This window comes from Typopeltis vanoorti, chromosome 5, assembly GCF_054136105.1.
Source record: "Typopeltis vanoorti isolate ZY-2024b chromosome 5, IOZ_Tvanoo_1.0, whole genome shotgun sequence".
NCBI classification, from domain to species: Eukaryota; Metazoa; Arthropoda; class Arachnida; order Uropygi; family Thelyphonidae; genus Typopeltis; species Typopeltis vanoorti.
In genome coordinates, this window is record NC_143553.1 from 47,482,556 (window position 1) to 47,509,870 (window position 27,315).

At 34.2% G+C, this 27,315-nt stretch overlaps 1 long non-coding RNA gene across 1 annotated transcript in view; it reads left to right on the forward strand.

Moving 5' to 3' along the window:
• The window catches only part of LOC150106363 (uncharacterized), a 334,416-nt gene that overhangs the window by 63,110 nt on the left and 243,991 nt on the right, over positions 1 to 27,315 (forward strand). Inside the window, exon 3 of the long non-coding RNA XR_016548303.1 lies at positions 11,718 to 11,827. This is a non-coding gene — a long non-coding RNA (uncharacterized LOC150106363). The remainder of the gene's footprint in view (positions 1 to 11,717; positions 11,828 to 27,315) is intronic.

Below are 27,315 nucleotides of genomic sequence, written 5' to 3' on the forward strand. Positions count from 1 at the left end.
TCCTTTTGACTTCGGTGTGTTTTCTTCAAATTTTATAAAATCCGTATTGGACAAAAATGAATATGAGAATGTATTTACTTCTCAATTACAGAATCAGTAGGGCTACTCTTATCTCAGACTTTATGATTACTTAAGCAATAATCAGACAACACTTGGTTCATCTGATCATTTTAAAATGCTACGACGGTTTCTGAAAATAAAATATTCATAACCAGTTTCGAAATCTCGATTTTAAGGGTGACTGTGACATTTCTGAAGTTACCGATAGATGATCATACAGACACCCTATTATATACACCATTTCTTACTATAATACCATAGTAAAGGAGAAAAAAAAAGGCTGATGCTTGCAAGTTAGTCATTATAATAGATAGTGGCAGAAATGTAATAAGAAATCTTTGAGATAAAAGGCTGTTAGATATACTTTAGATGGCTATTTTGTTCGTACATGGTGAGCTTTGATTCCAAGGTTTTTAACACTTGCCCATGAAGAAATATAACAACAAAGAGTGTATCGTCAATGTGATAAATGAGTATACTGCCCACACACACAGTAGTAATGTGCTTAAAGATCTTGCACATCTCTAGTAGGGGATTATTATTAATAATAAATACAGTTACTGTTTCCTTGGCACGTATGTTCCTAAAGGCAACACAAGGATTCATTCGTTTTTATACCCCCCCCGCCCCCATACCATGACTTATCAATGATAGCGATGTATTTGAATGTTCAGAGCCAACAAAGGTTTGCTGTCACCTGCAAATGATCATACGTTATCCTTCATATTTATTATTTGCGTTGATTTCTATGGCCGTTTCTATGTAAAAAAGAAATATTTTACTTTTTAATTCTCTCTTCCATGTAGTATAATTCAGTATTTTTAAAACCAGACATATGGTTGAATAATCGATTCAGATTCATGCTATATTTTTAATCTCCTACGCAAAAATATCTATTGCGCAGTTAATTTTAAATTAAATTCATTCATGCGGGAGCAGAGGGAAGTGCCACTGATTTTGGCTTTGCAGACAACTCGTTACAAACTGTACAACAACAGCGAATTCAAGGAAAATGCAAATAGATTGAACTAGCGCATCGGTTGAATTCCATTTCACGACCATCATTTGATGATGTTCTCAAAATGGGAGAAAATCTTTGTAAAATGGAAGTGAATATTAAGGACTAGACAGTCTGGTAATTCGTTAGAAAATCTGGTGAATAATTTTTAATTAACGTTTTAGAAAACTCTTGTAATAAGAGTGTTTTAATTTTCAAAGTATGTCACAGTTATCTGTTTTCTCATTTCTTCAGCTGTCTCGAAATAAAAAATATCACCTGCACGTTTTATTTAAAAAAAAATTCGTATTAGGTCAAACCGAATATTAATATTTTAGTCCTCGCCATCTTCTATTTGTCTATCAGTCTGTTTTAGTTGCCTGAATGGCCAACTAAAACAAAGATGTAGGTGTACACTCTTGTGGGCGTAAGTTACGTAAAAAATATTCACGACTCTGAACATTGTTGCCGATCAAGTCCATTCTACCATGTTGACTTTTTATGTACTATTCATTTCACGGTCTTTAGTCGGTATTGTGATAGTTTTTTTTTTTTTTTGATACTCTATTTTAAATACCTCCATCTCCTTTTCATATCGACCACACATACCGGCTATTTAATTAAAAACTTGTATTTAATACCGGGTTGGATCTCCTTTATCCCGAATTACAGCACTTTCACCAGGCAGTCCTTTAACTGGCTCATATTTGATGGAAGAGGACTTTGCTCAAGAATCTGTTTTACTAACATGTCCCATACATTCTTAATGGGGTTCATATCTGGGCTTTGTGGTGGCCAGGGAAGATGGTGGCTGTCATTGAACCACTGCTGAACCATTTTTGCGCGATGGACAGTTGCTTTGTCGTCCCTGAAACAACTGTCACCTGCTGGATAAAAAGCCAACATGGTAGAATGGACTTGATCGGCAACAATGTTCAGATATTCCTCGGAGGACACCTAACCCTTCAGTAATATCAGAGGACCAACAGAATGACACCCCACACCATCTCCAGAATATTGAGTTGTGCTTCCAAGGGAAGCTGGGTTGATTGCCTCATGGGGCTCCCGCCAAACTCTCTGCTTACCGTCGCTACAGAACAAGATGTACCGTGAGTCGTCGGACCACATGACTTTTTTATAGTCTTCTGGTGTCCAGTCACGGTGTTCTTGGCACCACCGGAGACGAACTTTCCAGTTCTTTGCAGAAATGAGTGGTTTTCGTATAGGCATGCGACTGTAATAGATCCTCTTCAATTCCCTGCGCATAGTTCAGTGAGATTTGGGTCGGGAACAGACTTCGTTAAATGCTTCGGTCAATTACTGCACACAGGAAGTTCTGTTTGTCCGTATAGCCCTTCCCAGACGATGACGATATCGTTCCTGACAGACTGTCTCAGGACGACAATACGCTTCTTAGACAAGCAATGGGGGCTGTTTTCCCAGGGATTAAACACTCGGGATTTCTCACCTTTTGCGAAAGCAGTCATCTCTGCTGCTTTCGTGGTTTCAACCAGGCGGGCACCCACAATAAGCCCTTTATCGAACGGCGAAGACAAAGAATCTTTCGGATTCCCATTCGGTTTTTCCCATTGTGATCAACACTATTGACGATTACTGAACAGCAGCATTCTTAAAGAGTTGTCCAGAACACGTGGTGACGCACGTGATCAAGTATTTTGCATATACGCTGTTTAAGTGACATTTACGTACATCTGCATCAAGGTATCTGATTCAGTGGACGGCATGTGTATATTTGCTTTTATAAAGGAATCTGTGCTCAATAGTTACTGTTTTTATTTCTTATTCGCCTTTATAAATTCATAAATGTTTTATGAATCTTTTCTTCTCATAAACCAATAGCGGAAAAAGAGGGATTGGTAATTTTCATTTAAAAAAAGTTGAATCGAAAAATTAAAATAATTGATGTTAGTAAAATAAGAAATAATACAAAAAATTCTTCTAAATATTTGTTAATATCTAATAAACCAGAAATCCTTTCTTATCTGCTTATTTGAAATAACATTGTTTTATATTTAGTTGCATGAGCTATAAAGCGATCAGAGCTTTATAGTTGCATGAATTGCCTCTTTGCAAATACTTCTATTTGACTGTTTTGTCTTTCGTTCTTCAATTCCTTTCAGGGATTTTATTTTTATTATTTTCGTAAATTTACTACACTCCTGCTTCCAAAATTTATAAAATGATTCTGTTTCCTTATGTTTTCTTTAAATCTCACTGATCTTTACATTACGTTGAATATTCCTTTAGACCAGTAGTTACCAAACTTTCTGGATCATGCCCCACCTCAACGGCTTAAAGATTTTGATGCCCCCCCCCCACCTCTAGCATAATAGTCAGCCAAGTTCTGAAAAAGCATAATAAATAGGTACTTCAAATAAAAAAGGAACAAAGGTAAAACTGTTTTTAATTTGACTTTCTTCATTGAATACAACGTTTAATTACACTTTGTATAGTATAAAACATAAATCGAACTGAACTCGGGAAAATAGAATCCAAGTTAATGCGATCCTTGAGCTTGATGTCTGCTGCAAAGAGTTTTTATTTGAGGTACTAATTTTGTCAATTTCGATCTCAGATCTCCACAGTTTTTAATATCCAGATGATTTCTTTTTGTCAGTAGCAAGTCGTTTACAGCACTAAAGTCACATTCAACTAAATATGACGACAGGAAGGACAATAGTAATTTTTTCGCAAAACTAGTTGCATTTCGTTTCTGTCTCGTCACAAAGCCATGCCATTGTTCCTTTTATGTTGAATAAAGTTCTAATAGACTAATTTTTGCTTTTCTGAGAGTTCTTCTTAATACTGTATTTATGTTGACTGCTGTACTAGTGTTGTCCGCTTTTTTTTCTCGGAAAGTCAGGGTTGCAACATCGACAATTTATCGCCGACAATGGTGATTTTTTGACTATATCGGTGACGAGGTGACGAATGTAACATCATTTTCCAATTGCCCCCCCCCCCCAAATATTCAAATTGTCCCCCTGTGGGACGTACGCCCCACGTTGGGAAACACTGCTTCTTTAGTCATTGTAGTTAAGGCTTCTTATCACTGCAAGTGCAATATTCTCTCTCTCTCTCTCTCTCTCCCCTCAACCCAAAGAATTGAATTACCTTTTCGTTTTTTCTATTTATAACTTTCATATTTCTCATATTGCGCAAATCCAATGTAATTATAGAAGCAACAGGGATCTGCATATTGTCCTACCAAAACAAATGAACGAAAAAGGAAGTTTAAAGGTTGAATGTTAAATTATAAAATGTTTTCTGTTATACAATTGTCATTTCTTAACCGCAGAATTGTTTAAAATGCACCAAAGGCATTTTCATTTGATGCTCAATAGAGATGTTTCTACACGGGCTTATCTTTAAAGTGTTCTTGACACGATTAACTGCTCTGAGAATGCTGTGAACAATATCAAATCGGGCATATCGGGACATGTCTTGTCAGAGGCGTTATCAGTTGTAGGGTTGACCTGTTGACAGACATCGGTATCTGAGGAATGCCAACAGACGGATTCCCCCGAATATCTCTTGTTTGAATTGCCGACTCTTTTGTTTGACCATTTCCGGAAGTTTACATTAGAACGGTACTTATGTTGCCCCTTTCCCCTATCTGTCATGGCAGGAAGGGTGTGAATCACGCCACACGTACGTTTTGACGACCTCCAAGTAAGTCGTGGTGTGGTCATCTAGAATGTTGTTCAAAAAGAATCTTTAACAAGGTAGCATTAGAGCCTGGGGATGAGTCTTCGCAGGATGAATGAGATGTGGAAAATTTCGTGGTGGGCGGTGTGAAAGCAAAGCTGATGGGAATGTGCGATACAAAAAAGGCTGAGTGCAGGAAGAGCCCCCAATCCCATAAAAGGAAGTAAAGATTGATTTGTAGATAACAGATTAAAAGAACCTTCCGGTTCTTATCTGAGTTGTAGACATTCTTTGTATTAAGTGGCAAAGCGAAGTGTTCGTTTTAAGATGCAAACATCCACGTTGTTAATTGTTCGAAGGTTTTATGAGAAACAATCGAGAAAGATCAACTAAGGGTTTTATTTACATTTGAATTTTCAGAAAAATACACCAAAATGTTTGATCACGAAATATACTTAAAAGAACTTTATTTTAACAGTTTTTGTACTACTAAATGTAGTGATTAATACGGTTTAACTCTTTAATTAAATTATGGATAGAAATCCACCACATTAATCATTAGAAAAACTAAAGCAGGCATTAGTAAACCACTATCAGATTATCCCGATCATTTAACATGATTTACACAAGTTCAACTGTTAACTTCCTTATCAGGAGAAGACTCGTCAGCAGATCCGTGATCTCTGCAGCTTGATAACATGCAAGACTCAGGTACACACAGATGTAATGCTTGCGAATTTATAACCCACATGTATCGCTTAACTTTACCACAACAAAATTATTAGCATTATCGTAAATAACTTTATTGCTTTATTGGTAAAACTGTTTTTGATTTTGTGTTTAGTAGTCGAGATTATACTTTCATTTATTCTTTATTACTACTCTGATGTAGCACAGGAAGAATCGGTCAATTATTAGAAGAATAAACACAATTAATAAGGTTAGTTGCATGAAATATTATCGAATATACTAGGAAGTCTTCAATGGTGGAACCATCAGACGTAATGACTGTAATTGTATCCGTTTTGACATATGGCATGCGCATATCAATATACCATGATATTTCCTCGTTGCGTTAATAAAAAAAAAAAAAAAAAAAAAAAAAAAACACGAATTGTGTCATTTCCCAAAGCGACATCTATTTATTCATTTACAGTAACAGTGTCCAGTTTTCCGAAAAAAGAAAAAAATAATAATAAAATGCACAACGGTATAGAACCTGTCAAATCTTGACTGTATTGTGGCATACAATATATACATGTTAACGGGAAGTATACGGAAGTGAGTAGAAGAATTACATTTTTTCGTTATTTTTATTTTAGAAGATAAATGCTTTAATATTTGTATGTTTTGGACTATTCGTTCGTTAACGCTATGGTAGCTGAATTTTGTTTAATAAGCTAGTTAATAGGCGGAACATGTCAGCTCTATTTCCGCTTTATAACTGTTTATTTTCCTGTTATATCAAAACTATATCAAACACGCTACCATTTCGAAATCTTCAGGTTTTTTCGATGAGTTGGAATAATCACTTCTTTTTAAAGATATGCAGCAACATTAGCAATCGCTTTCAGTTTCTAACCCCCGGTGTTGTTCTACAGTAACGTCAATACAGGAGTGTTTAAGGAAAGCGTGTTGTAACTTGGTCAAGGTCAGTGCAGGGAAACGAAAGCCATTGCAACCTTCATGACTTCGTTTTGTAACTTGTTAGGCCTATTCCCAAATAGGAGTAACAGATAGTGGTAATTACTCTTAATGGAATGAGTTTCTCTTTGTTGAAATGGTTTACCTTTCATCTGATGTGCTGTGTGTTTAGCTTATACAAGATTAATTTGTTCATAAATGGAGATGGCGTGCACGTGTCAATAGTATTCTCATGCATTCCTCTTGAGGGAAATAATGCCGTTTATTTATTAATTTTTCTCTTTTTTCCCTCTCTATCTCTTTCTGCATTTTTTTTTCTTAAGTGAATAGCTCATTGTTGACGTAACCGACGCTAAGAGCAACAGGTGAGAAGCCCCCAGCATTCTTTAATTGACTTTCCTCATTCGCACCTATTTTAACTTCTACTTTCACCCTCCTCATTTGTCACGTTCTTAGGTAGACGTAGCCTTGGCAACAGACAGCGTATATAGCTTAACTAAATCCTGCTAGGGGACGATAAAGGGGGGGAGGACTCGGTTGATCGCGCAAACGACTCACGTTCTTATTAGTATTCGACTCATACTGCGTACATGACCTGAATTTTAAGTATTCGTTAGAAGCGGATCATCTTATTTCAGTGATTCTTTGGCGAGGTCGGAAATTTTTAGATACTGGAAACCACCCATTAAGTTCATACACCTTTTTAGCGATGTTTTTACCACCTTTCCAGGAAGTATATTAATGGCCAATGATTCGTCATGTGTACAAGACGGAAGAAGTTACTGCATGATTTCTATTAGAGATTGGCATAAGTAGTGGATCTCTTATTTCACGCCCGTTACTTAAGAGGAAACTAGGTTAGGAGATTAAAATTGCTAAAAGGTTGAGTAAAATCTTGAATGATTAACACACACACACACATTGTGCTTGTTTTAACCTCGAAGCGAATCTTTTCAAATAGTTAAAAGCTGCTAACGTATTCCTTTTATATGTAAAGTTGTCTCCAAATATATTTATCGGTTGGAAGAATTTTTATTATAACAAAATTTAGCCTTGAAACACGTCTTTGAAATAATTCAAATGAGATAAAGCTAATAGGCACACAAACCTCAAATATAAAGCGTGTTTGAGAGTAACTAAACCCTATTCGTTTTTCTATCCCCATTTTAAGATAAAAACACACACCTGATTTTTTAATTAACTGTCAAGTCGATTAACATGAGGTCATGCCAGTTCATAATTGATTTCGTGTGACAAGTTTTGTCTGATATTCTGAGACGGTTGTAACATAATGCTTTCCTGATATGTTTTCTATAATGCGATCGATAAAGGGATAAATTTTCGATCTAGAGGTTACATCTCTTTCTCAGTAATTAGAAAAGTACATTTTGCTTCAAGAAGGGTGCAGGTTCATTAATCCGAATACCCTTTGTATCCATTGTCATTACTAACTTCTTTGTTAAAGGAATATTAGAAATCTATTCTTCAAAGTACAAAATATTTCTTATTATTCTTATTTATTTTTTATTTCAATAAAATGATATGACGTAATGATAAAACATATAACGTACTCACGTAATTATCCACAATCAGTCTGTTTATATGCTGCTGCTATGGATGTAAAACTTCAGATGAATTTAGCTATTAGTTCCTTGCATAATAGTGGATTAATATGATGACGTTTCATTACAGGAATAACTAACGACACGTTTTTTTGTTGCGATATTAACAGAGGAGATTGGTATAAGAGGATACTGGGAGATTGATATAAACATCAGGGCGGGTAATTTTTTGCCCAACTTTAAAGGAGGATTGAATTGCAGTACTAAATTCAGTTCGATATCAAATATGATCCATACTGAATTTTAGAAAATGCGTCTATGTTCATTTAATTAATTAGAATTCACTCTAATTCAAGATTTTTAAAAAAATATTCTTTAAATCAAATATTATTATCGCAGACAATGCCTCTAGTAACAAGAGCTGCAGGAAACTTGATTGGCTTTCATCAATAGAATTAATTCCAAATCAAAAATAATTAGCACAATGGGCGCCCGCATTACGTTGCATTATTTGTGTCACAAGGCTTTGATTTTTCTTATTGTGTTTCATTATTCAGAAAGTAAAAGTAAGGCAGAAAGAAGCCACACAGGCAGAATATTAAACTGCAGGCCGTGAAAATTTTTTCCACTTTCTTTTCTGAGTCGAGTGTGATAAGCATCGTAAAGATGTTTGTCTTTTTAAATTCTGACTTTGTTATATAATGGAAAAGCAACAAGGATGTCAAGGTTGCATCTTATTAAGCCTTCAAAACCGACCACAGACTGCAGAAACAAGGTTACGTATCTCACGTCTACTTATAATATTTGCATATATCTTCCGCTAGGGACCTTTTAATCATGCTTATTTATACACAACTGACACTTCGTTATGTCAATATTGTTAAGCCTTACTATTAGTTTAATTAGATTGTTGTGTATTGCAAAAAATATATCCATTTAAAGAAAACTAGGGATTCTTCTTTTCTCAACTTGTTCAACAGTATTTGCTTTGTGTTTGGACACATTAAAGAAATAGTCAGTTATAGGAAATAACAAAGAAATGGCGGATGCAGAGTCGTGGAGAACGGATTTAGATTAATAACAAATTTTGTATTATTACAATTTTTTTTTTCAAAATAGTTTTAACGTAATTAATCTTAATCTCTTGGAGAAAAAACACGAAAATTATTCACTTCTTTGTCTTTCTATTCGAAGGTGATATTTATTTCTTTTAGGTTTTAAATTATTCATCGATCATTTAATTCATTCGTTGTATCTCTTGGTTAGCAAACAAATAATAAAGTTAATTCTTTAGTGGGAATAAGAAACAAATGCTAAATATTTAAGGTTATAATAAAAATAAATAATTTTACCACACCTAATTTAAAACTTTGACACAAACGCTTTGAGTTTTAGAAACCTTAATTGTGAAGAAAAAGTCTCAGGACCCTATATCCTTAAGATCTTTATCCTTAAGATACCTATATCCTTAAGATCTTTCAAGATCTTACAATCTTAATGTGAAAAGGGCTCAGAATTCTATAATCCTAATGTGAAAAAAGCTTAGGAAAAATCCTACAATCTTAATGGGGAAAAAAAAGTCTCAGCATCCTACAATTTTAATGTCGAAAAAGTCTCAGGATCCTACAATCTTAATATAAAAAGGTTCAGGATTCTAAAATTTCAATGTGAAAAGGGCTCAGAATTCTATAATCCTAATATGGAAAAAGCTCAGGATCTTACAATCTTAACGTGAAAAAATCTCCCCTCTTCTACCAAGGTAACATAGAAACTATTCAGACCTCTACAACCTTAGAAACAAGCATTAGGGACTTTATGTTTTTTTGTAAAACTAACCAAGAAACTAATCAGACAATGAAAATGATTTACAGACTAAGAGAGTACTGAGAATACATATTTTTTTTCAATGTGTACAGTGTACAAAATTTTGCAATGTACAGTGTTTGTTTAAAACCGAGTACTTGTCGAAGTATACCATGTAAATGACTTTACAGGAGGAGTAGTTTTAAATATACATTAGCGCAACGAAATTATAAAATCCTCTTTCTATACAACATGGAAGTAGAAATGCGACTGAAGTCATTCTGTTCGAATGTGTCGTTTGGTCTACCTGTACTTGAAGACTGACCTTGTTAACCGAGCACTGCTGGGTCTGGCTGACTGAAATAAACATACCGTAGGTTTCCTTAATCAAATTTAATGCTTAAATCGAGATCTTAGACCTTGAGGAGTTTCTAAAAGGCGTGATTTATTTAAATGTTATCTTCTTAAGTGATACCTAAGCGACTGTTAAGGATGTCGAAATGTCACTATTCAATTTGAGGAATTAAAAAAATAAAAGAAAATAAAAATAAATAAACTTTCATTGTCGAACGTGACAGACACTGGTCTGCACTATGAACATTATCGCATAGAAATTTAGGGGGAAGGGAGATCAACATCCCCGAAAATAATTGGTGAAATCAGTCGGTTGCAGGAACCTGTTTTAGCTCAGGCAGTAAGGACGGAACAAGTGCGTTACGGTAGAGCTACAAAACCAGTTCTTAGATACGGTTACATTAATTTCATAACAGCGGGAGACAAAATACCCCCCGTGAAGCAAATTGTCCAAAGATCATTAATAGCTTAATGACTGTACTTTCATTGTCTGAGTACGTCATCAGTAAATATGCTGACACATTCAGCGTGGCATTCAGAATATGTTGAATGATTTAGGTTGGTAATTCAGAATGATAGTCGGAATTATTCCATGTTTAATTTTTTTAATTTTTTTGTCAGGATGTTTGAGACGTAGTGTTGCCAGAGCATTCATTGTTGAAATACGGTAGATTTGTGTGATTTGCAAAGATGACAAACCCAATGTTCGGAATTTTCTAAGTGCTTTTGTTAGAGGCTGAGTTAACTATTCTTAGGCGAAGGCGAACTGGATTGGTAACAGGTTTTCCGCATGTAAAACGAATTGTTCCGAGAAAAGTACGAATTAAACAGAAAAATTTGACTCCTCACCCTTGCTGATTTGCTGCAATCTAAATAACCACAGCAAACAGTATTGAAAAACACACAAAACTGAAAAGTTATTTATCCATCCCTACGTGGTTGTTTATCCGCTGCAAAGCAGTACCTCTAGATATTGAATGAATGAAGTTTTTTTCTTTTTCTTTTAACTAACCTCCTTTCTTTTCTTTGATATTTCAATGACATCGCATTTGAAGGATTTCACTGTCCACAAGTCTTTGAGAAGGCCATGGTCAGTTAAAGGAATTTAACCTTGAAGAGACACGTGCACCCTCAATTGTGGACAGTTGACTATTTCTTTTTTCTGTGTCCCAGAAAACAGTGATTTTAATTTGTAATGACTCAAAGAATTTTTTTTTCTTGTGTTCATGAAAACAAGTGCGATCGAAGGCCTTTTTTTTGTGGAACGAAAAGGCCTAGAACTATAACTTCCTTAGTGTAAGATCCTTGAAGTGTATTCCAGCTAAGATAAGCCAAAAATAAGTTGTTTTGTCATATACTCATACCGTAGAGAATAAAGTGGTATGGATTTCAATAACGTGTTTCACAGATTTGAAAAAATAAAAATTATTATAAAACTTGAGGTCCATTTTTCTAGTGCCATCTATATATTGTTTTATAATGTGATATTGAATCAGTAATAAGGTATTTGAAAGGATGAATTTTTTTTCAAACTTATTTTATTTTAATATGGCGAGTTACAGCCGCACTTTAACACAATAATGAAAATGATATTGAGTACACACAGTCAAAATATTATTTTCTGCCAGGTGGCGTCGTATCATGCTGAAAGCCAACATATATTATATTCGAGGTGTGCGATTGTTTGCGATGCTGATCGAGATGGACAAGAGACGTGATCTGATGGACTTCGAAAAAGGTAAGACAAAAATGTCTATATTGTGTGGCTGTTCACGGAGTGTTGTAGCTAAGGTTAAGAGTAGCAAGACACTTGACAGAACAACAATCTCCCAACCAATGGGTGCCAATGCCTCATCGATTCTCGTTATGAACGCAGATTGTTTCACTTTTGGGAAAATCTATAGACAAAAAAAAAAAAACAATAGAACGGCTGACTATGAAATTTAAGCGAAGGGCAAATGCCGATATCCCCCCCCCCCTCCCCGACCACAGTCCAATGTATTTTCCTTCCCACGGCCTCTGAAGTAGATATCTGCTCAAGATAGTCATGCTAACGATTGACTATCTCTTGCCAAGATAGTTTGCATCTGAAAAACGTCATTGGACCACTCAGGTTTGGCAAAAAATTGCATTTTTGGATGATTTTGGTTTACGCATATCCTTCCAAAAATAGAATTTTTGGTAGGTTATGCGTAAACCTGGACACTTATCACGCTACAGAAAAACAGGCAAGAGATGGCAGTGTTATGGTTGGAGAATGTTTTCCTGGGCATCACTTGGATCTCTGATACGTAAACGGGATTCAAAGAGCAAGTGGGAGGGCTCTACGAAGTATGATGGTGGGTGTAATATTTGACTGTACAGTGTCTATAACGTTAACTGGGGGAAAAAAGGAGCTGATAGAGACTATTGAAGAACAGATAAGTTTTATTATGTTCTAGTTTCAACGATAATTTCCTTGTACATTTAATTTAAATTAAACGATCTATAATAAATCATCACTCACAAATTCATTTATTTCCTGGTACAGCCGGCGATGGTAAATATAATTACTTTCCAACGCAGAAGGAGCTCCCACATTACTGACAGTTATAGTTAATTAACTCCAACCTTCTCATGTCTTCAGTATTTACATTTATCAATAAAAAAACAAAATAGAATAAAATGCAACACTGTTTTTCATTTATAGTGTTGATGTCTAATGATAATAAGCACCTCCACCTCCATAATGCCACCTGTAGCGATAAAATCTCTTTGGTTGGGAAGATTTGAATTAGTCTTGTTAGTTGGGCTTCGTTTATTTTATATTAACACCCTGATAAGCTTTATTTGTGAAGATAATTTTTATGTTGGATTAATTACTACTCTTTATCATTCCAGGAAGAAAGTTCCTCATAGAAATTCTAGCTCTCCTTTTAGAATAAGTTTGAATTGCAATAATAAGTGAAACAATACTGATTTAGAAGGAAAAAGTTTTTTTTTTAATTTTTTTATGACAATTCCGCCCATTTAAGGAAAGGTATTAGATCAAATCCACTATCATGAATATTTGAAATATATAATTTTTTGAGCAATTTTGTTTTTCTATCGTTTTATCCACATTGTTATACCCTTTGTAGATTTACCCAATGTAAGAAATCGAATTCCAAAATACTGCACAAGTAGGTACAGGAATTCAAAACACCCATGAAACATCAGCGGAATGCTAGGCCTCCACATAAAACCTGGATGGAAAGAATAATATTGCTTGTGGACAAGAACAACTTAGAACTACGTGGTAAGATTAGTGCCCGGTTTTCTCAAGTAATCGCTTAGTTTTTAAATTACTGTTCTCTCCCCTCTGTATAATCCCAAATGCTCGTTGAGGTTGAGATCTGGCATTTGAGAGGATAACAAATTACTGCTCCAGCATGAAATGCTGGAATTATACATGGTTTAAGGATCAAGGCATTGTAATTTTGGAGAGGTTCCAATCATGTATGAAGACTTCATACCGTACATTTATTTTGTAATGCTGAGAAGCAGATGTTTATATTATGTCCAGCATCTGTGTGTGTGTGTGTGTGTGTGTGTGTGTGTGTGTGTGTGTGTGTGTGTGTGTGTGTGTGGAGAGAGAGAGAGAGAGCAATGGCCTTATTATTATCCAATGGTCAAGATGAATTAGAGCAAAGAGAGAACTCTTATCCTGTGCTGCCTCATTCACCCTCTTGTGTCTATAAACAGTATCGTTTCAATAGATATTCTGCTATCTATTTCCCAGACAGACAAACACGTGTGTGGAACATACCAAAGAAGGAAATTCTCCTGTTTGTGTCCCTGAATTGATGGTAATTACCATTTGTAAATGACCTAAAACGGGGGTGTTCCATCATCGGTAGCAGGAAATAAAGAGGTGAGACAAAAACAGAGCTTGAAAAAAAAAACCTCTGCGAAATCAGTATCACCGGCGGATGTTATTTGTTCACCACACACATGCACACACACACAGACACACCGAAATGCCAGGTGAAATTTCCGGCTGTGGAGTCAAGTCAGTTTTTCAGGTTTAGCTTGATTCCATGTGAATACTGGCATTCAGAAGCACAGACTCGTGACTTGGAATTTTATCTTGGCCTGTGGATGCTTATTGTTGGGCGAGAGTTGGCGCGCACCAGCGTGACTAGGAATGCATTTAACTTGGAGTAGCCACGGAGAGTCGCTTGTGCATTAAAAGTAGAGAAGAGTGGCCGGTTGTTATAAAGGAGGAAGAGGGGGATACAAGTAGGAAATGAGAGATCGCCATGAAAACAAACCTCTACCACGTTAATCTCTGTTTGTCAGATGTCATGACAACTGTCAATGGAAATGGTGACTTAATACTCTTAACTACGAATAGATCTTTTCACAGAATCAATGCGAGTTAACCTTTACTGGCTTTCCAAAGAATTAAAATTGTTCGTGATTCATCCCAGTTGTATGAAACTTATTTTGTTGTTTTTTTTTTTAACTGACACCATGCTGTTTATCCTTCTAACAATAATGACTGCTCTTAATGACCATCAAACAGCGAGGGTCGCATCAGTATGTGAACACATACGGATTCAATATTAAGAAAAAAAAAGGACTATTTTTCTTTTATAATAAATATAAGCTGTTTTGATTCTGCCATGTGTTCATTCTCGCCACAGCGCTAAATCCACACTTGAGGAAGTCACTGCATGCACAACTGGATTTTTTTTTTTTTTAGTGGGCACTAATGTTAATATTTACTTTTATTTGAATGTTCAATGAAATAATCAGTCAATGTGCTAGCTTTCATAAAAAAGCATTTATTATTATATTATTATTTATTTTACGCGGCGCCTCTATGAATTTCCAGGACATATCATGTTTAAGAAATCCAAATATAAGGAACAGATTTATATTATGTGAAATAATTAAATACATAACTAAAATAATAGAAACTAACTAGATGTCACGGCCAATTGACCTGCCATCTTAGAAATCTGATGATTCTTTGTGATAAGGGTTAATTATATCTGCACTGTCTGTAAATTACGTTTGCCCTGCTGGCTTGTTTGTCTCTTTTGTAGGACGAAAAACCAAGTTTCTGTGAGGAAAAAACCTTTCCACTTCTCCATGAGACTAGGCAACTCACCTTCAACTGAAAATTCCTTATAAAAAGAATTTTCACGTTCTAGACGGGATTTGAAACTCAAGTCTTTTCAACCAAATGATGTCGTCGATACGGACTAAGCTCCAGAGGCTCCAGATAAAATATAAATTAGTAATATTAATTTATATTTTATCTGGTAATTTATTCTTTTAACCTTATATTAAGAAATAATATAAGGGTAAAAGAAAAACTATATCCTCCACATATTTTACGTAATATACTTGATTAAGCATATTCATTATTTATTTGACCGTTTATTGGTTACACATCAAAGAGAAAGCAACTTTACCAACAAAAAAAAAAAAAAAAAGGGAATGTTTTACACACGCATCGGATTACGTGTCCTTCAGCATCTTCTAAAAGACATTTCCACAATTAGTGGAAATGTCTTTTAAAAAATGTTGGAAATGTTTAACAAAAAGTAAGTGGAAATAACTGTGAAAATTCCACAATTATTTATGTTACGAATTGTAATATTTTAGACTCAAGTCTAGAAAATAATAAATCTTACGGTTCATTTTCTCTTCTATTTATAGATTTATGTTATATGTAAAATATATAATCATAATTTATGCAAATACTGTCAGAAACATAGACTTAAAATGAATCATTATGGGAGTGTTTTCGTTCAAGTGATGGACCGGACTGATAAATCATTGTTTGTTTATTTTTTGTTGGTTGTCCGCTTCCTTGTTGCATTATGTTGTCAAACTTCTTATGACTAGCAACATTTGAACTATCAGCTTGGTTCTTCCGCGATGCCAGCTCTCTAAGTACGCAAGTCGGAACGAACGGGTAGTGGTTCTAACGAATACATTCAACACACACGCACAAACACACACACATGCAACTGGTTGCTGAGATGAGTGGGCTGAGTTTGACTGTGTAGGAACTTATAGATGCAATTTTTTACTCAACAGTTTCGTTATTAGAATAACTGATTGTAGCTTATTTGTCACGTATCCATCTTTTTCCGCTTCAGTCGGTGACTTCAGACTACAAAGGCTGAATATTCGTAGATATATGATCGAACGACCTGTTATACTTATTGATTTAGCCTAAACTAGTATTAAATAGTCTAAATTAATCATTACCAACGCAGCTCCAACCTCTCCTAGGAGTTAAGTGTTTAGCGAATGGGGAGAAAATTCTGGATAAGAGGAAGGGAAGTGGGGATTCAACAAACTAGGTTGCATATTATAGTAATTGTAGGGTTATTCGAAATATTAGCCGACAGTGGAACCTCAAAATTATCATTCGAATGCAATAATTATTACCAGCTAGAGTAATATCAAAGTTAGGGCGAACTGGCCTTTGGAAGAATGTTAGTTACTAGGGAAAAAAAAAAAAAAAATGGTGGTACATTTTTAAAAGCGAAATGGACACGTGACCAAGCTAGATGAGGGAATTTTAAATGTTCAAAGTCTAGAGAAACTTTCGAGATCATCCCTCCATAACGATGCCATCCCTCTCAAATCCGCTAGATCTATGTTATTATATTTCTTTTATTTTATTTTCCTGAAATCTGCTTGAAAATCTCTATTTGCTTTTATATAAGGTTGCATAAACATTGATATTCTATTGTTAAGTTTCTTAAGATCTGTCACCTACCACAAGATTTCCTTAAGATCTGTAACCTGCGATATAATTCCAAGATTTTCGGAATCTGCTAGCAAATCTCACAATTTAGTATTCCATAAATTAGAGACCACACATATTACAGAAGAATCCCATTTTATTGTAACATAAAAGCGGGAATTTCCGATATTTCTATAGGCCACATTGCGCTCTATCCCTAAACGTCATTATGAATAAATCTAATTTGGAATTTCCACGAGGTGCTCTTATTCAGAAAGAAATGAATAAGAGATTTCAGTCGCAGTGAAAATTCGGACGGCCGATCCCGCTACGTAACTGTGCTACGTGACCTTTATTTTCACTTAGAAAAATGTGTTACCGCCTTACCTCGAGTACAGAGGAAAGACTTCTTTTCCGAAGAATTCATTATGTTCTCTGAAATAGGCGGGTCTTGGCAATGTGGGAAGAGTACTTATTGGACGAAAATGAGGGGCCAGTCTGCGCATAAATTGTGTCATTTCAGAACGTCACACTCGTCTACATTAAAGTTATTCATATCTTTGGGGAAAGTCTTAATTACCGTTGCCATAACAGCAATAATGTTTGGTAATCTACTTCCAGAGACCTGTGACCTTGATTCAGATAGCGGCGCCTACTGAGCATGCCTCACAGGGAAGTTAAGCACCTTCCTATGACCGCAGTGTTGCGCATGAAAAAGTTTTGTGGCCCACTTTCTTTTGACATAAAACCGGAATCAGATTTGGTTTACATTCGTTCGTTAATCTATTACTATTAAACACATTACAAAAGAAACTTAAATTGTAATCTGTATAAATAAAATTATTTATGCAAAGTACTTGATATTGTAAAACTGGAAATAACTTTTAGGACATTGTATGTTCTATGTTTAAGGGTATAAAAAGGTCTTCATAAATATTACAAATCCAGATGGTCATGTTGTCTTCCCTCATCACGGCAGTATCAGACGCCTTAGAACGACTTGTGCATATTGAAACAGTTTTCTTTGTTAGAGATCATTCATACCATAATTTGTAGGGGCAAAACAATCTTAAAGCTTTTGTAAAATCCAAACAAAATAAAACTACAGTACTACTATAAAAACTGCATAGTACAATGTATTAGAATGTACCATCACAATTCTTTGCCTATTTGTACACAACGCTCAAATGACAATCTCCATGCTAAATGGAACATTACCATACAGGGATAGTTACAGGAATACACGAGAGTGACTTGACTTTAGCCTTAACGGATTGCTCCTGGATCTCAGTACCACCTGGCACTTGCATTGAAATGAAATTATCCGAAGGAACTACAAGAATTCATTACGTCCTCCGAAAGCATACCTATAGAGTATTTCGGGGAACTCATGAAGTATCTGTTCTAAAGTTCTAAATATTGAGATTGTTCTAAAGTGTCCCAACTATTACATGAATATTCCTAATAAACTGACCATAAAATGTATATTGCTCAAATTATTTATTTATTAGGCAAAGATACCAAGTAACAAAAGGGATAAATTATCGTAAGTTAACATCTTAGAACGATGTTAATGAGATCTAGAATAAATCATTTTAGTTTTATACTTGGATCGGCAAATCCAACAAATTATGTATATAATTTATTATTTTTTTAAATAATATTATACTTAGTTTAGAATTTTGAAACCTCACTAAAATTGGCTCACTAAAATGTAAAGTTTTCTTTCACTTCTGTAAAACTGTGGCAATCTGATCCGACTATCCCACGCATGACGCTTCAACATGTTGCCTAAGACGGGCATTTGTCCTTGATTTCCCACGTCAATGACATTTGTAATGGGATGGATTAAAAGTGTGCCAAAAATTAAAATTACGAGGTTAGCTATTCGGTTATTATTTAAAATCATGTATAAGTTGCAATCATTTAGATTGCAACTTATACATTAATTTTTTTAATTCGAAATTGAAAATATTTTATGATTTATGTTGGATAGATTTTTTCATTTTATTTAATGTCACCAGGTGTCGTGAAAATGCTGATTTTATTAATAACAAATGGGAGACGTGTCAGAAGAGTTTTAAATGTATGCAATAATGATTACCTTAAGTGGAAGCTCATTCAGAAGATTTTTAATTTCAAGATCACTCAACTTATGAAACAAGAATTCATTTTATACAGATATTGAGAAAATCTGTTAGCTATAACGCGAATTATTACTTCACAGTTATGTTTTCATGCATAAGTGATTAGACTGATAGTACTGAATTCAGCCACTACGTGACTCTCTAAAATTACCATAGCAACAAGAGCAATTACCGCTAGAAGTTATAATATTGCAGATTTAATGCCAGTTGATAATCAAGAGGACAATTTTGTTCTATATTTAGAGAGAAAAATTTGTAGATATTTAAAAACTTAACTGTAAAGAATCAGTATTTAATTTGCTTCAATATTTTACTAAATTTTAATTAGTACTATAAACATTAATTATCAATGATCCTAAGTATTTTTCTGAGAAGGGACTTGCAATTACCTGTTTGGTGTGTTTCGTAACTTTCTTTCATACAAAACATTTATCAAACTTTTAAAATAATCTAAAACTTTTCATTACATCTATATTTGGAACACTAACTTTTATAATTAACCGTTATATTATAGTTGACATAACAGAAATATACCATAAACAAAAGTACAAAGAAATACATCGTAAGCCTAAACAAAGTAAAAAAAAATGTTGTGTCTCCAGTGTTGTGCAAACTATTGAGGATGATTTATGACAAGCGTAGGATGCTTTTTGACAAGAAAGCGCGCAGTAGTATTCACGTGACCTCAGTCATACTATTCGAATCCCTATACAATGTAGACTCTTCATAAAATGATCATCTGTTATTATGACTATTTTATTATTGGTCGAAATGTATTTCTCTCTCTCTGTAAGTTATGTGCAACCTCCGGTAGGTTTGCACAATGGATACGAAAAACCTGCAGGGAAAACCCTCCTCACAAGGGCAAACCTACACTGTGACTGCTGGGGTTGTAGAAGTTCAAGCCGTTAATATTCTGAATAATCAGCTTATGAGCTTTTTTTATTTTTATTATATAAAATGAAATAGAAAAATATTGGATAAAAAAAAACAAAATGCTTCATTATTTTTGGTATCATTTTGACATCGATCTTTGAAAGATTGGCTTCTGACATGCTAATTACAATATCTATTAATTTGAACCTTTTTTGCACTTACCTTTATGAACATCTGTCATCATTAAATGCAATAACAACAAGATTCACCAAGCCTTTTACAGAAATATGTAGTGAAAAGAGAGAGAATTATTATTATTATTCTAAGGTGAAAAACTTTCATAACTAACAATTGTGTTCCGGTCACAGGGTTTTAAAGCAATCTCCCTTAAATGACTTCCTCTCTCTGATTTGTTTCACAGGAAGTTTTGCAACCGACTATTCGTGTACACAATGGCTAATATAATATACTGAGTACTTAACGACTTTTCTTTATCATAGAACACAGAGTTTGGTTCTCATAAGGCTACTTTTTCGTTCACACGTAATTTGACTCGGTTCTTTATTTGCAAATATGCATTATTTGTAGATTAGCAAAATCTACGAATAATTCAAAGGCATTATCAACAAATTAGTCTTCAGGTGTTCTCGTGATCGTGAAGAACATACTACATTTACTTCTAAAATTTATGAAAATAGCCATCAACTGTTTTGAAAATTATGAACATCAACAAAATTCTAAAACCATAAAACAAGAAAGCCTGCAGTATTCAAATAAAAAAAAATAAAAAAAATCATTAAAATTCTTAAACCACGCAGAAAATCAGCAAATTTCTTAAACCAGACATAAAGTCAGCAAAATGTTTAAACCAAGCAAAAAAATCAGCAAAATTCAAACTCAAAAATGCATATCCTTTTAAGAGGGAATGCATGTATACATTCTAGTTTAACATGGAGTTAAACACATTTCTAGTGAACTTAAAAAGGTTTGAGGAAATGAGGTAATGAGCTGAAAAAAATGGTACCACTCATCAAATGTATCTAGATGATCGTATTGGATAATAAAATAATAAATACTTTTCAAGTTTTGGGCTCTGAAATGAATATCCAAAGGACCCAAAGCGAAAATATTTAAACGTGAAAGTTTGGGTGATTTAAAGGTCACCAGTTATTGGTGTATGCAACCTAACTGAAAATAAGTGGGTTTTCCCCCACCGGATGCTTTTCTTTTCCCTTGTTTTTAAATTTTTTTTCCCAGAATAGGGCCTTCACAAATTCTCACGCAAAGAGCTGTTTATCTCTTCTTAGGAATTATTTCACTAGAATGTTACTCTGAATTAGGATAGAAATATGTGCGTGTTCAGTTTTTTTATTTTTTTTGGCGACAATTCCTTTTTTGATGAAGTTCAAAATCGTTACGGAAAGGACGGGAATAGATCCGCGACACGCTATCGAAGTGTAATCAAAAATACGAAATCCTGTTTGCAATAAAAGTATTATAAAATTTATTAACCCATTCTACACACACGAACGCAAATGAAAATGTGTGTTTATAGCCCCCTCCAGTTCATTAGCCTTGAACCAGAGATATGAACAATGACCAACTTCCTTCACGATAGACGATTGCATTTTTCCTCCTAGAGTAAGGCAGTCCTTGAATTCGCTCTTTTCCAATGATATTAAACTCTGTGCATTCTTGCCAGTTAGCGAATAAATTCATTGTCTGTTCTACAAACTGGTGACTGAATATTACGGGAATGATACGGCATATTTCCCTCCCTCTGTTGACATCTTATTCCCAGACTACTCTATGATTTTTTAAATTAAATATTTTGATATTTTTACTTTTAATCTCATAAGTTATATCTGACTGTCAACTATATTTAACTGTAAACCCATTCTAGCGTGTTCTTACCTCGAATTCTGTAGATCCTAATTTGATCCTAGTTAGTTCCGCCTGTTTTGTGGGTTGAGTTTATGCAAGGTCAAATAAGACTACGATCTTAGAGTGGGTTGGCTCTTTTTTTTTTTTTTTTTTTTTGGAATTACGGCCAAAGAACTAAAGATATAAGACCAGTATATTATGTCGGTTAATTGCACGTGTTCTCTGTGTTTTGCAGGAGGAAATACTTGAATGGTTTCCGGAGTGGAAACGCTTCCCTCGCAATGAGACTAGCTAACTTACTTTCAGCTATCCTGCATGGGATTTGAACCAAGAACTTTTCGACTGAATGTCTTCCATGTCCGATGTCATGTGAGAGGATAAGAGGGTTTATGCGTTTTGTGCAAAATGTATGTAAATTTGCTATTATACAGTTTTTTTTTTTTTTCTATTTTAGATGATGTTCCATTACGAAGAAGGGACAATCCTGCTGTTGTATTCGAGACCTTATTAATGCAGCGCACTGTCTCTGAAGAGTTTTGTTTGTGTGTTTCAAGAAGTTGTTCAGTGAAGAGGAGAATATGTCTATGATGCTGCCCACAGCCGATAATGCAATTAGTAATAGTACCGTGGATGGTTTAAAAGTTAGATAAACTGAAAACAGTTCTCCAGAAATTTACCATGAGGATTTTTCAAGCCACTTCTGACCTTCAATAAAGCGAGTCTGGTCTCACACCGGCGACAAAATCCATCTCCCACCTGAAGGCATTTACATACATTCCTTTGAGAGCTGCAGGATTTCAACCTTCTCGATGTCATTACCAATACTTGTTATAACTATTGATGGTAATGTGATGGTACGCATTTATTGTAACGCTACAATTTTTCCTTCTCAAAAAACACAGATGCTGCATTTTGATGAAATTTCTCCCCAAGCTGATAGGACACTTCACTGATATTAAAATGTGTTTTCACGAGACTTAAAATAATCAAGTTGACTGAAATGGGAAGGACAAATATGTACTTCTTTTTTGATCATCATGCATGTCAAGGATTTAGGCCTAGAGTGGCCTGTTCAGACTTAGAAATCATCGTTGAATCTCATAAGAGGACGTCCTGGTTTATTTTTCCTAATGGCTTGTACTTTAAGGCTTGTTTTGGTAATCTTTCTGTTTTCATTCTTTCAACGTGTTCCATCATTTATGCTTATATTTTTTAATGTTTTCTATTACTGGTTCTTGGTTTAATTCTTTCATAATTTCTTTGTTTCTTTTGTGATCAAATAGAGTGTACTTTGCTGTTTTTCTCATAAACTTCATTTCTGCTGTTGTTAATCTTTGTTTGTCTTTTTGTTTTATTGCCCAGATTTCGCTTCCATACATTAAGACTGGTAGGACCAATGTATTGTATACTTTTAGCCTGGTTTGTTTTTGAGCCAGGTTTGGTTTAAATATAGAGTTAATTACACCTGTTATTTTTAAATATTTTGCAATTTTTAGGTTTATATCTTTTTATTTTCATATGTAATCATACATCCTAGGTAGTTAAATGAATTCACCTGTTCTAAAATCTTGTTATCTATTACTATTTTAGTTCTTATTGGATCTTGTTTCTTTAAATACCATCGTTTTTATTTTTCTGTGAATATTATCATACCATAATCTTTGGATATCTCATTTAGATCTAAAATAGCTTTTTGTAAGTTATCTTCAGAATTTGTAAATATTATTTGGTCATTAAGAGTATTTAAGTTTACAGTAGGAGAAAGTTTAATACCTTGATGGAAATATTTATTCCATTTTATTATTATTTCATTTAGATAAATATTAAAAAGTGTTGCTGAAAGGGGACATCCCTGTCGGACTCCTTGGTTTATCTCTCTCGTAAATGATAGTTCATAATTTAATCTTATTTGTATTTGATTATTTTCATATATACTTATGATAGCTTTTAGAATATTATTTGCTATTTGTTTTTCTGTTAACTTTTAACTTCTAACTAGTTTATTAATTCTTTCTATAAACATAAAGGCATATATAAATATACTTGGGCAGCAAGAGGATGGAAATCAATATTAGATTACTTTATCTTAAATGAAAAGACATCAACATTTTCACTATATGTTAGAGTTCACAGAGGATATGAAATAAGCAGTGACCACTTCCTCGTTAAAATAAAATTAAGATTACCACCTAAATGGCTACAAATGACAAGAACAGAAAGAAAAATTAAAACATTTGTTTATAAAACTAGATTATTAAATGACACAAATATACAATGGCTACATGAACAAAACCAATATCTAGATAAAATAAAACAAAATGAAGAAATAGAAATAGAAAATATAAAAACAATACTAAATACAGCAGCAAATGAAAGCTTAGGAAAGACCAAAAAATTCAATAAAAAGAAAAAACTGAAGATATGGAACGATACAATCAAAGAAATAATCAAAATTCAAAAAGAAGCATATCGTAAATGGTTAAGCAGTAAAAGATTAGAAGATGAATTAGAATATAAAAGATTAAGAGCCATAGCTGAAAGGGAAGTCAGAAAAAGACACAGAGAATCATGGAACAAATTCGTTTCTAATTTAGAACATACTTTATATAAAATAAGGCCCAATGTATATAAGATTTTGAAACACTTAAATGCAGATACTAAAGAAAACGTAAACTTAAACACCGAAATGAAATGAGAAGAATTTCTGAATTTCGATACAGAATTGTGGACAGATAAATGTTTTTTTAAAAAAAAGATAACTGGCAAACATTTAATGAAAATGAAATAACTAAAGAAGAATTAGAAATCAGCCTGAAAGAAACAAGAAATGGAAATTCACCTGAAAAGGATAGGTTAGGTTCAGAATTATATAAATATGCAGGAATAAGGTTCAAAGAAAGCCTCCTGTTATTTTTAAATAAAATCTATTCAACAAGTAACCCACCAATAGAATGGAAAACAGCAATTGGGTTCTCTATCTTTAAAAAAAGCAGTAGAGGTGACAATAAAAATTTACTTCATTTTTTTTTAAATATTAATACATAGTTTAAGTAATAGGGTAGTTTTTCTACTCTTGTGTATGGAGTAACGAGAAAAGTAGAAACCAGTATTGTAAAAAAGTTTTTTTCTTCTTTGTTTAGCATTTAACCCGTGTATATACTTTATAATCAGTCAAGGTTATAAAGTTAAAATAATTGCTGCTTCAAAGAATTCTTCAGTATTCTCTTTATAGATCGCAAAGCATCTTTTCAAACAGTTTGGACCTAAATCATACCATAAAAGTCGGTTAGGTGAGCAATGTTCGTTTTATACTCGGTTTCAATCTTGTTTTTTCCCTTCATTTTAAAAAAAGGTGTGGTGAATGTAGTCACAAAAATTTCAGTGACGGTGATTATATTCCATTATATTTTTGCCATTTCTTTGAGATACATTCAAAGGAACATCATTTGAATACAAACGGAGGACAGCGCTGAAAGGAGATTATTGCTATTACTGTTTATCAGAATTTAATTTTCTGTTTACTTTTATTTATTTTTATTTGCATCTTTTATAATGATTATTTTTCTTTCATTCATTTTTACTTTTTTATTTCAAGTCATTAATTAGAAGATTTTTTCTAGTAATTTTCTTTTCTCTGTCATAGGTCACTAAGTAGGATTTTTTTTTTCACTAAAAACGAGTTTTTCATTTGCCAACTGAGTAAAATCGAGTTTTGAACAGACAGTCACATGAACACATACAAATAAATGTCATGCAGGATTAGGAATATCCTTTCATCTATTAAGTGGGAGAAACGCAAATTGAACTGCGATGACGAAGGATAAATACAGTACAAGCTCCCTACCGATTTCCAAAAAAAAAAAAAAAAAATCGTTCAAGCTAAACCATGCCGCTTAATTCCTCTGAGAAATGAGAAGGCCATTAGTGGATTTATTTATTTATTATGTTTACATTAATTTTATTTATTTATGATTATTTTTTCTGCTTATCTGTTTATCAGTACTAGGCTAGAAAGAGACCCCGGAAACTAAAAATGATAACCATGAGGAGCGAGGAGAGGGGAGAAATGTGAGAAAGGATAAATATTTGTTTTCTTATCTACGCTGCTTATTTTCATTCTTAAGTTACAGATTATTTCGTTTGGGACACCCTCATTTAAAACCAGCACGTGTTTTTCAAGCACGCGCGCGGGATCGTTTCGTAGTGACGTCTGGTTTCTTAGACGCGCGTGCGCACGGACCAACCCAAGTGTAAGGGAGAGAAGTGGAAGGGGGGAGGGGGAACGTTCGGACACACAAGCGATGCCAGCTCGCGTAAACAGTGCACCGCTTCGGTTTCGAACGTTACCGGAAACACGGTCGGTTAGCACATTAGAACGGCCACTGGGGGTGTTGTTGTTGCCAAATACTCCGAATTTCCCTAATAAGGCCTCGCTATATTTCATATTTTAAATGGCGCGTTTTTAAGAAGCCAAATGCCCTTTCGAGGAATTAACTTTATACGGTAACAAGTCATCAGTAGAATAGGCATTGTGTCAATGGGCGGATGTAAATCACCATCAGCGATATGTCACGCAAGATGCGGTGGTAATTTGTCATGCGACGTCACCGTTGTTATAGTGGGATGGGCCGATTGTTGCACTCCACGGTGATTTGTTTATCTTTTACGCTTTCCATTCATAAACCTCCTACTCGTCAGCGAAGTCATTATACCAAAGGTTTCGTCAGTTCTACGCGTACACCACCCTCGTCATCTTCAGATTTCGAAGTCTATTCGTTTGCATAACCTTCGGGAAACCTCGGATTTTCCGATTTTTTTCAATGACTCTACTTATAAACCATTTCATTTTTCTCTTTAATGTGCGAATACCTTGGCATTACGTGTGGAATGAGGGTGTGTTACGGAAGATCTTTGAAGCGAACCGCAGTGTTCGCTTCAAATTATTAACAAGGATTATTTTGCACGCCAAATTCTGAATCATGATATCCAGTTCGGAATTTTCAGCTAAATATCTACTTTACCTCTTATTATGTGAATCCAACTGTTGCTTATTGTGGCTGTTTAGAAAGCAACAATAGAAAAAATAAATGAACAGTTTAAAGTTAAAGGGAAGGGCAAATTATCTCGTATACTGTACAATAATAAATTGCCATGACATTTAACTCTTAAATTCCTCGTAGTCGTTTTATATATATTGTGCATTATGGGTTTATCATTCCTGAATAGATTTCCCTTCGCAGGAATTAATTGGATCACGATTTCGTGAAAACATGCGACATTTTGCATTTTATTTGACATTTGAAGCATAGAAATACCTTAAGGAAAAAATACGTGTTCACGTTAGGCTATAACGAAATGCATTTTAAATAAATTAACACGTGTTTGAATGGATTGTTGAGTCATGCATTAACATTGGTTGGCTTGATTGTTGTAGTGAATATTACCTTGTCACGTGTTCATATGCATGTCTTTGTTGCAGTGACCGCATTAGAAGATTATAAATTTTTTGTTTTTATTTAAATAATTGGTTATATTAATCACTCGACTATTGTTGTGCGTAAGATTGATTAGATCCGTGTCGAAGTC